Source organism: Lycium barbarum, chromosome 5 (assembly GCF_019175385.1).
Source record: "Lycium barbarum isolate Lr01 chromosome 5, ASM1917538v2, whole genome shotgun sequence".
In the NCBI taxonomy this organism is placed as follows: Eukaryota; Viridiplantae; Streptophyta; class Magnoliopsida; order Solanales; family Solanaceae; genus Lycium; species Lycium barbarum.
In genome coordinates this window covers 13,057,927-13,068,397 of record NC_083341.1, presented here as the reverse complement: position 1 = coordinate 13,068,397, position 10,471 = coordinate 13,057,927, and positions in this window count along the sequence as shown.

Sequence of the window (10,471 nt, the reverse complement as noted above, 5' to 3'; positions counted from 1 at the left end):
CATAACATTGTTGTTTTTTATGGTATGTTAGGTAACGAAGAAGAGCAGGTTCTTGATACTTTCGACGCTTAAGAGAACTTACTGTTGCTGCTGATTTGGTGAGCCCACATCCTTGTTCGTGGGACACTTCCTGTTTCATTTATTATTCTAGATTTCCGGGCTGCGTCCCGAAGTTTGACGATTGTTATGTCTCTTAGAAGCTCCATAGATAGTTGTCAAAATTGTGGATAGATTGTCAAAGTCTCGTACGACTTAATGCGTGTTTTCCACGTTTATGACTATTTACTTATAAAGACTTCCACTGATTTAATTCATGTGTTCATGATGTGTTACATTTAATTTATAAATTGTTAGAGGCGAATGTTGAACCTGGCGGGTTCAAGTATTATTATTGTGTCGTTTAGGTTCTTCCGATGTTGTTCATGACGTCGGATGCCGGTCACGTCTAGGGTGGGTTTTGGGGCGTAACAGTAAGAGACCAGGCATGTTGATGGAATGTTATCACTTATTCAAAATGTGAGTCCAGTGGAAGAAGAAACGTATGAGGAGGTTGAAAACTGCATTCACAACATAGCTTTGGAACAAGAAAATCATTTGCCAATAGTGATTACGATTTTAAATCCGCTGTTTTTCGTTTCTTTAAAAAAATTTGGGAAGTTGGGCGATTTCTTTATCCAAATACAAAAATTATAAGGCAAAACATTTCATCACATTTAGGTTGCAAAATTTTTGGTCAAATAGTACCAGTATTAAACAGGAGTTATAAACGGAAATGATGACAGAAGAAAGTGTAACAGAGTGTTAACGGAATTGATAATATGGCTAGTGTTTAGATAATGGATTTAAAATTGGAAACAGATCTTGCTTGAAGCTATAAGAATTTAATTGTTTTTCAAAAAATTTATATTATTGTGAGATAAATTTTTATCTCTTTCTATATTTGGTATCTTTTGCTTAAAGATTTTACGTTGTTGATTTTTCTCGATTTTTTTATTCCGTCCATTTTGTAAAAAAATGCGACCATTATTAATATGAAAGTTAAACTTTTTGCCTATGAAGTATTGACTTTCAGTTTTGAGGTATGCATGCATGTTATGGGTGGAGGGATAAGCAATGGTCACGAAATTAACAGATGAAGTGATAAGAAGATAATTTCATGAGAAAGTGCAAAACCAAATTTATTTCATGAAAGATGGATTAATCTTAAGGACGAAGCTAGACATAAGGCTGTAATGGACATACAGAGAAGAGGAGTCTAGACAAGCTTCATCAAGTTTTTCTTGATATTGATGTTTCAGTTGAGATTAAATGTGAAACAAATAAATGCTTGAAGGGTTGCTTACAAATATTTGCGCATAAAGAAAGGAATCAATTCCATTTTTCATATTTAAAATAGTAGGAATTGTTTTATAAAGTACTCACAATAAAAAAATTCTTAGCAATGTATATGTTTCAAAGTTATTACATTTATTCTAGAGTAACAATCAATTTAAATGACTAAGAGAGAATCAAAAATTTCGAACATGGAATTATTATATTAAAATATAACTTTATTAAATCTATCAATATAAAATAGGAGAGGCAAACGACGATATGATGCAAGTGCCATCGTAAGAAAAATTCAAATTTAAAAATACAAAATAAAAATAATAAAATAAAAACTACAATTGATAAAAGTAAGGTGCAGAGAATATATGAATCAGTTTCTCTTCAAATTAACTGCGTAATTTAATCTAACGTTCAGAAAATATAGGAACCATTTATCCTCCTAACCTGATACTCTATATCTATGTGGATATCTATTTATCATTAAAAGTATTATTTAGGTTATCTAATAATTAATTAAATTTTTAAATTTAAATATTAATTAAATTTAGATAATCATTTTTTAAAATTAATAAAAAACAATAACATATATCAACACTTTTTATTTGTTTAGCAAAAACTGGTTTTTGAAGTTGCTTAATAGAACACAAGTTTTTGTTTTTTACTCTTTATGGTTTTTTTAAAAACATTATTTTAGATTTAGATTTCAAATTGCTAAATTTTAGATCCCACTTTCCGTAAATTGTTTATGCAATCTCCCACGGTTAAACACACGTTTTTTTTTATTTTATTCTTTCAGTTTTAAAATAAACGAATTTTAGATTTAAGAAAGATTTAAGGGAAGTTAATTAAGAGTGATTGTAGGGGAAATTACGAAGCAGATGGATTGATAAATACCCATATCACTACTTTTATCCACCAAACATAGCGTTCTATTTTCTTTTACTTTTCATTGCTTGAATTTCCTGTATTGTAACTTGGGAATCTGTAATACATGTATATGCAGTTCCTTGATTATACATTATTTTGCATCTTGCACAATTATGATATCAAGGTGATTGACTTTATTGATCTTTCCTTTAAATCCCTTTAATATCTGGTTCCGGCAGAGTAAGAGACCAGGTATGTTGATGAAATGTTATCACTTATTCAAAATGTGAGTCCAGTGGAAGAAGAAACGTATGAGGAGGTTGAACACTGCATTCACAACATAGCTTTGGAAAAAGAAAATCATTTGCCAAGAATGTTTACGATTTTGAATCTGCAGTTTTTTCGTTTCTTTAAAAAAAGTTGGTAAGTTTGGTCATTTCTTTATTCAAATACAAAAAGTTATAATACAAAACATTTCATCACATTTAGGTTGTAAATTTTCGGTAAAATAGTACCAGTAGATAACAGGGTTTATAAACAGAAACGATGACAAGAGAAAGTGTGACGAGTGTTAATGGAATTGATAATATGGTTTGTGTTTAGATAATGGTTTTAAAATTGGAAAACAGATCTTGCTTGAGGCTATGAGGATTTAATTGTTTTTCAAAAAAATTATATTTTTGTGAGAATTTTTTTTATCTCTTTCCTATATTTGGTATCTTTTGCTTAAAGATTTTAACTTGTTGATTTTTCTTGATTTTTTTATTGCATTTATTTTGTAAAAAAATGCGACGATTTTTAATATGAAATTTAAGTTTTTACCTATGAAGTATTGACTTTCATTTTGGAGGTATACATGCATGTTATGGGTGGAGGGATAAGCATTGGTCAGGAAACTAACAGATGATGTGATTAGAAGATAATTTCGGGAGAAAGTGAAAAAGCAAAATTATTCCATGAAAGACGGATTAATCTTAAGGACGAAGCTAGACATAAGGTTGTAATGGACACACAGAGAAGAGGAGTCTAGACAACCTTCATCAAGTTTTTCTTGATATTGCTGTTTTAGTTGAGATTCAATGTGAAACAAATAAATGCCTGAAGGGTTGCTTACAAACTTTTGCTCATAAAGTAAGGAATCAATTCCATTTTTCATATTTAAAATAGTGGGAATTCCTTTATAAAGTACTCACAATAAAAAAAATTCTTAGCAGTGCATATGATTCAAAGTTATTATATTTATTAAGGAGTAACAATCAACTTCAATGACTAAGAGACTCAAAACATTCAAACATGAAATTATTAGATTAAAACATAATTTTATTAAATCTATCTATATAAAACAGGAGTGGCAAAACGACGATATAATGAAGTGTGTCATCGCCAGAAAAATACAAAATAAAAAATAAAAAAATAAAATCTACAATTGATAAAAGTAATGAGGAGAGAATATAGGAATCAGTTTCGCTGCAAATTAACCGCGTAATTTAATCTAATGTGGAAAAAATGTAGAAATCATTTATCCTCCAAACCTGATAATCTATATCAATGTGGATATCTATTTATTATTAAAAATATTATTTGGCTTATCTAATAATTGGTTATGTTTTTGAATTTAAATAATATTTAAATTTAGATAATCATTTTTTATAATTAATCAAAAACTATTACATATACCTACACTTTTATTTGTTGAGAAAAAATTGGTTTTTGATGTTGCTTATTAGAACACAAGTTTTGTTTTTTACTCTTTATGTTTTTTTGAAAATTCATTATTTTAGATTTAGATTTCAAATTACATAATTTTAGATCCCACTTTCCCTAAATTGTCGCTGCAATCTCCCACAGTAGGACACACATTTGTTTTATTCGTTAAATTTTAAAAGAAGCAAATTTTATATTTACGAGAGATTTAAGGGTAGTGGGATATGATGACAAGTGTCATCGCTAGAAAAATTCAAATTTAAAAATACAAAATAAAAAATAAAACAAAAAAAGATCTACCATTGAAAAAATTAATGTGGAAAGAATATAGGAATCAGTTTCTCTTCAAATTAACCGAGTTATTTAATCTAATGTGAAGAAAATATAGGAATCATTTATCCTACTAACCTGATAATCTATATCTATGTGGATATCTATATATTACTTAAAATATTATTTAGGTTATCTAATAATTATTTAAGTTTTACATAATCAGTTTTTAAATTAATCAAAAACAAGTACATCTTTCTACACTTTTTATTTGTTTAGAAAAAACTGGTTTGATGTTGCTTATTAGAACACACATATTCTGTTTTTTACTCTTTATGTTTTTTTTAAAAACATTATTTTAGATTTAGATTTCAAATTGCTGAATTTTAGATCCCACTTTTTTTTAATCTTTCAGTTTTTAAAAGAAACTAACTTTAGATTTAAGAGAGATTTAAGGGAAGTTAATTAAGAGTGATTGTAGGGGAAGTTACGAAGCAGATGGATTGATAAATACCCATATCACTACTTTTTCCCACCAACCATAGCTTTCTATTTTCTTTTACTTTTCATTTCTTGAATTTTCAGTATTATAAATTGGGAATTCTGTAATACATGTTTATGTAGTCCTTGACTATATATTATTTTGCGTCTTGCATAATTATGATATAAAGGTGATTTACTTTCTTGATCTTTCTATTTAATCCCTTTAATATCAGGTTCTGGCAGAGTAAGAGACCAGGCATGTTCATGGAATGTTATCACTTATTCAAAATGTGAGTCCAGTGGAAGAAGAAACGTATGAGGAGGTTGAACACTGCATTCACAACATAGCCTTGGAACAAGAAAATCATTTGCCAATAATGATTACGATTTTAAATACGCTGTTTTTTCGTTTCTTTAAAAAAAGTTGGTAAGTTGGGCGATTTCTTTATTCAAATACAAAAATTATAAGGCAAAACATTTCATCACAGTTAGGTTGCAAAATTTTCGGTCAAATAGTACCAATAGAAAACAGGAGTTATAAACAGAAATGATGATAGGAGAAAGTGTAACAGTGTTAATGGAATTGATAATATGGCTAGTGTTTAGATAATGGATTTAAAATTGGAAAACAGATCTTGCTTGAAGCTATAAGGATTTTATTGTTTTCCAAAAAATTTATATTATTGTGAGATAAATTTTTATCTCTTTTCTATATTTGGTATCTTTTGCTTAAAGATTTTACGTTGTTGATTTTTCTCGATTTTTTTATTTGTCCATTTTGTAAAAAAATGCGACCATTATTAATATGAAAGTTAAAGTTTTTGCCTGTGAAGTATTGACTTTCGGTTTGGAGGTATACATGCATGTTATGGGTGGAGGGATAAGCATTGGTCACGAAACTAACAGATGAAGTGATAAGAAGGTAATTTCATGAGAAAGTCCAAAACCAAATTTATTTCATGAAAGATGGATTAATCTTAAGGACGAAGCTAGACATAAGGCTGTAATGGACATACAGAGAAGAGGAGTCTAGACAAGCTTCATCAAGTTTTTCTTGATATTGATGTTTCAGTTGAGATTCAATAAGAAACAAATAAATGCTTGAAGGGTTGCTTACAAACATTTGCGCATAAAGCAAGGAATCAATTCCATTTTTCATATTTAAAATAGTAGGAATTCCTTTATAAAGTACTCACAATAAAAAAATTCTTAGCAATGTATATGTTTAAAAGTTATTACATTTATTCTATTGTAACAATCAATTTAAATGACTAAGAGAGACTAAAAAATTTCGAACATGGAATTATTATATTAAAATATAACTTTATTAAATCTATCAATATAAAATAGGAGAGGCAAACGACGATATGATGCAAGTGTCATCGTCAGAAAAATTCAAATTTAAAATACAAAATAAAAATAATAAAATCAAAACCACAATTGATAAAAGTAATGTGGAGAGAATATACGAATCAGTTTCTCTTCAAATTAACCACGTAATTTAATCTAAGGTGGAGAAAATATAAGAATCATTTATCCACCTAACCTGATACTCTATATCTATGTGGATATCCATTTATCATTAAAATTATTATTTAGGTTATCTAATAATTAATTAAGTTTTTAAATTTAAATATTAATTAAATTTAGATAATCATTTTTTAAAATTAATCAAAAACAATTACATATATCAACACTTTTTATTTGTTTAGCAAAAACTGGTTTTTGATGTTGCTTATAAGAACACAAGTTTTTGTTTTTTACTCTTTATGGTTTTTTTAAAAACATTATTTTAGATTTAGATTTCAAATTGCTGAATTTTAGATCCCACTTTCCGTAAATTTTTTATGCAATCTCCCACGGTTAAACACACGTTTTTTTTTATATTCTTTCAGTTTTAAAAGAAACTAATTTTAGATTTAAGAAAGATTTAAGGGAAGTTAATTAAGAGTGATTGTAGGGGAAGTTACGAAGCAGATGGATTGATAAATAGCCATATCACTACTTTTATACACTAAACATAGCGTTATATTTTCTTTTACTTTTCATTGCTTGAATTTTCGGTATTGTAACTTGGGAATTCTGTAGTACATGTATATGTAGTTCCTTGATTATACATTATTTTGCATCTTGCATAATTATGATATAAAGGTGATTGACTTTATTGATCTTTCCTTTAAATCCCTTTAATATCTGGTTTCGGCAGAGTAAGAGACCAGATATGTTGATGAAATGTTATCACTTATTCAAAATGTGAGCCCAGTGGAAGAAGAAATGCATGAGGAGGTTGAACACTGCATTCACAACATAGCTTTGGAACAAGAAAATCATTTGCCAAGAATGTTTACGATTTTGAATCTGCAGTTTTTTCGTTTCTTTAAAAAAAGTTTGTAAGTTTGGTGATTTCTTTATTCAAATACAAAAAGTTATAATACAAAACATTTCATCACATTTAGGTTGTAAATTTTCGGTAAAATAGTACCAGTAGATAACAGGGTCTATAAACAGAAACGATGACAAGAGAATGTGTGACGAGTGTAAATGGAATTGATAATATGGTTTGTGTTTAGATAATGGATTTAAAATTGGAAAACAAATCTTGCTTGAGGCTATGAGGATTTAATTGTTTTTCAAAAAATTTATATTTTTGTGAGAATTTTTTTTATCTCTTTTCTATATCTGGTATCTTTTGCTTAAAGATTTTAAGTTGTTTATTTTTCTTGATTTTTTTATTGCATTTATTTTGTAAAAAAATGCGACGATTTTTAATATGAAATTAAAGTTTTTGCCTTTGAAGTATTGACTTTCATTTTGGAGGTATACATGCATGTTATGGGTGGAGGGATAAGCATTGGTCAAGAAACTAACAGATGAAGTGATTAGAAGATAATTTCGGGAGAAAGTGAAAAGGCAAAATTATTCCATGAAAGACGGATTAATCTTAAGGACGAAGCTAGACATAAGTTTGTAATGGACATACAGAGAAGAGGAGTCTAGACAACCTTCATCAAGTTTTTCTTGATATTGCTGTTTTAGTTGAGATTCAATGTTAAACAAATAAATGCCTAAAGGGTTGCTTACAAACATTTGCACATAAAGCAAGGAATCAATTCAATTTTTCATATTTAAAATAGTGGGAATTCCTTTATAAAGTACTCACAATAAAAAAAAAATCTTAGCAGTGCATATGATTCAAAGTTATTACATTTATTATGGAGTAACAATCAATTTCAATGACTAAGAGACTCAAAACATTCAAACATGAAATTATTAGATTAAAACATAATTTTATTAAATCTATCTATATAAAATAGGAGTGGCAAAACGACGATATAATGAAGTGTGTCATCGCCAGAAAAATACAAAATAAAAAAAATAATAAAAAAAAGCTACAATTGATAAAAGTAATGAGGAGAGAATATAGGAATCAATTTCTTGGCAAATTAATCGCGGAATTTAATCTAATGTGGAAAAAATGTAGAAATCATTTATCCTCCTAACCTGATAATCTATATCTATGTGGATATCTATTTATTATTAAAAATATTAATATGGGTTATCTAATAATTGGTTGTGTTTTTGAATTTAAATAATATTTAAATTTAGATAATCATTTTTTATAAATAATCAAAAACAATTACATATACCTACACTTTTATTTGTTTAGAAAAAACTGGTTTTTGATGTTGCTTATTAGAACACAAGTTTTGTTTTTTACTCTTTATGTTTTTTAGATTTAGATTTCAAATTGCATAATTTTAGATCCCACTTTCCCTAAATTGTCGGTGCAATCTCCCACAGTTGGAGACACATTTTTTTTATTCGTTCAATTTTAAAAGAAGCTAATTTTATATTTACGAGAGATTTAAGGGTAGTGGGATATGATGACAGGGGTCATCGCTAGAAAAATTCAAATTTAAAAATACAAAATAAAAAAATAAAAAAATAAGATCTACCATTGATAAAAGTAATGTGGAAAGAATATAGGAATCAGTTTCTCTTCAAATTAACCAAGTTATTTAATCTAATGTGAAGAAAATATAGGAATCATTTATCCTACTAACCTGATAATCTATATCTATGTGGATATCTATATATTACTAAAAATATTATTTAGGTTATCTAATAATTATTTAAGTTTTTTTTAATTTAAATAATATTTAAATTTACATAATCATTTTTTAAATTAATCAAAAACAAGTACATCTTTCTACACTTTTTACGTTGTTGATTTTTCTCGATTTTTTTTATTCCGTCCATTTTGTAAAAAAAAATGCGACCATTATTAATATGAAAGTTAAAGTTTTTGCCTGTAAAGTATTGACTTTCAGTTTTGAGCTATACATGCATGTTATGGGTGGAGGGATAAGCATTGGTCACGAAATTAACAGATGAAGTGATAAGAAGGTAATTTCATGAGAAAGTGCAAAACCAAATTTATTTCATGAAAGATGGATTAATCTTAAGGACGAAGCTAGACATAAGGTTGTAATGGACATACAGAGAAGAGGAGTCTAGACAAGCTTCATCAAGTTTTTCTTGATATTGATGTTTCATTTGAGATTCAATGTGAAACAAATAAATGATTGAAGGGTTGCTTACAAACATTTGCGCATAAAGCAAGGAATCAATTCCATTTTTCATATTTAAAATAGTAGGAATACCTTTATAAAGTAATCACAATAAAAACATTCTTAGCAATGTATATGTTTCAAAGTTATTACATTTATTCTAGAGTAACAATCAATTTAAATGACTAAGAGAGACTCAAAAATTTCGAACATGGAATTATTATATTAAAATATAACTTTATTAAATCTATAAATATAAAATAGGAGAGGCAAACGACGATATGATGCAAGTGTCATCGTCAGAAAAATTCAAATTTAAAAATACAAAATAAAAATAATAAAATAAAAACTACAATTGATAAAAGTAATGTGGAGAGAATATACGAATCATTTTCTCTTCAAATTAACCGCGTAATCTAATCTAATGTGGAGAAAATATAGGAATCATTTATCCTCCTAACGTGATACTCTATATCTATGTGGATATCCATTTATCATTAAAAGTATTATTTAGGTTATCTAATAATTAATTATGTTTTTAAATTTAAATATTGATTAAATTTAGATAATCATTTTTTAAAATTAATCAAAAACAATTACATATATTAACACTTTTTATTTGTTTAGCAAAAACTGGTTTTTGATGTTTCTTATTAGAACACAAGTTTTTGTTTTTTACTCTTTATGGTTTTTTTAAAAACATTATTTTAGATTTATATTTCAAATTGCTGAATTTTAGATCCCACTTTCCGTAAATTGTTTATGCAATCTCCCACGTTTAAACACACGTGTTTTTTTATATTCTTTCAGTTTTAAAAGAAACTAATTTTAGATTTAAGAAAGATCTAAGGGAAGTTAATGTAACGACCCGTTTGGTCGTTTAGCACTTTAAAACTACGAAAAGGGTATGAGACTATATTGTATTTATTTATATGATTTTAATACATGTTATAGTTTATATGAGATGATAAATAGAGTGAAGTAATCTGAGGACTAATGATATATTACATCTGGTGAAAGGGCAATTGTTGTCTTAGGAAGACATTTGATATGTAAAAGGAAAAAAGTGGACCAGCCCACTATTTAGTGGTCTCACGTAAAAGTTGGCAAAAATATGTAGTTAATTAGAAATAAATGAAGTGGGCAAGCCACTTTTATTATGATGTCAGGAATGAGTGACATTTGAAATGTAAAATAAATAAATAAATAAAGTAGGCCAGCCCACCATTTGGTGGTCTCACGTAACC